Below are 1,983 nucleotides of genomic sequence, written 5' to 3'. Positions count from 1 at the left end.
AGAAAGAGACCATGGAAAATTCCATATCATTAGTCAAAACAAGGCCAGGGGCAGATTGTGGAAGAGACCATCAATTGCTCATATGCAAATTCAAACTGAACCTGAAGAAAATGAAAACAAGTCCACGAGAGAAACAATATGACCATGAATAGTTTCCACCCTAATTTACACATCATCTGAAGAACAGATTTGATACATTAAATGTTACAGACCGAAGACCAGAAGAATTGTGAGATGACATCAAGAATATCAAATGGGTAGAAAGCAAAAGATCATTAAGAAGACAAGAAAGAAGGAAAAGGTCAAGATGGATGTCAGAAGAGACACTGAAACTTGCTCTACAAAATAGAGATGCTAAAGCAAATGGAAGAAATGAGGAAGTCCAAGAGCTGAACAGAACATTTCAAAGATCAGCTTGAAAAGATAAAGCCAATATTACAAGAAAACATGCAAAAATCTGAAATCAAAACCAAAAAGGAAGAGCACTCTCAGCATTTCTCAAACTGGGGGAACTGAAGAAATAATTCATGCCTCGACTTCGTTATTGAAGGATTCTCTGGGCAAATTATTGCCTGATGCAGTAAGCATCAAAAGAAGATGGAAGGAATACACAGAGTCACTGTACCAAAAGGAGATGTTTAATGTTCAATCATTTCTATAGGTAGCATATGATCAAGAGCCAATGATACTGAAGGAAGAAGTCCAAATTGCATTGAAGGAAATGGCAAAAAACAAGGTTCCAGGAATTGATTGAAAAAAAATTGAAATTTTTCAGGAAAGTGAGATAGCACAGGAGGCACTCACTCATCTGTGCCAAGAAATTTGGAAGGCAACTATCTGGACGACTGATTGGAAGAGATCCATATTTGTGCCCATTCCAAAGAGAGGTAACCCAACATAATGCAGAAATCATCAGACGATATCCTTGATATCCCATGTGAGTAAAGTTTTACTAAAGGTAATACAGAAATGGCTACAAGCATATATTGACAGAGAATTTCCAGAGGTTCAATTCAGATTCAGAAGAGGCTGTGAAACTAGGGATATCATTGCTGTTTTCTGATGGATCTTGGCTGAAAGCAGAAACATCAGAAAGATGTTTACCTGTGCTTTATTGACTATGCAAAAGCTTTTGATTGTGTGGATTTTGACAAGCTCTGGACAGCAACGTGAAGTATGAGTATTCCTGAACACTTAATTGTGCTAATGAAGAGTCTGTACCTGGACCAAGAAGCAGTTGTTTGAACAGAACATGGCAATACTGGATGGTTTAAAATTAAGAAAGTTGTATGACAAGGTTGTATTCTTTCACCATACTTATTCAACCTGTATGCTGAGCAAATAATCAGAGAAACTTTATTATACAAACAAAAACATGGCATCAGGATTGGAGGAAGTATCGTTAACAACCTGCAATATGCAGATGATACAACTTTGTTTGCTACAAGTGAAGAAAATTTAAAATATTTACTGATGAAGATCAAAGAGCAGTCTTTGGTATGGATTGCATCTCAGTGTAAAGAAAACAAAAGTCCTCAACACTGGGCCAATAGACTACATTCTTATTAACAGAAAAAAAAGATGGAAGTTGTCAAGAAGCTCATTCTTCTTGGATCAACTATCAACAGTTTTGGAAACAGCATTCAAAAACTCAAACAACGTATTGTGTTAGGCAAATCTGCTGCACAAGATCTTTTTAAAATGTTGAAGAGCAAAAATGTCAGCTTGAATACTAAGGTGCGCCTGACCCAAGCCATGATATTTTCAATAACCTCATATGCATGCAAAAGCTGGACAGTGAATAAGGAAGACTGTAGAAGAATTGATGCATTTGAGTTTTGATGTTAAAGGAGAATATTAAAAGTGCCCTGAATTTGAAAAGAACGAACAGATCTGTATTGGATGAAGTGCAACCAGAGTGTTCCTTGGAGACTAGGATGACCAAACTTTCTCTCTCATACATTGGACATATTGTCAGGAGGG

This window comes from Chrysochloris asiatica, unplaced genomic scaffold, assembly GCF_000296735.1.
Source record: "Chrysochloris asiatica unplaced genomic scaffold, ChrAsi1.0 scaffold00338, whole genome shotgun sequence".
In the NCBI taxonomy this organism is placed as follows: Eukaryota; Metazoa; Chordata; class Mammalia; order Afrosoricida; family Chrysochloridae; genus Chrysochloris; species Chrysochloris asiatica.
This window is presented reverse-complemented; position numbering follows the sequence as displayed.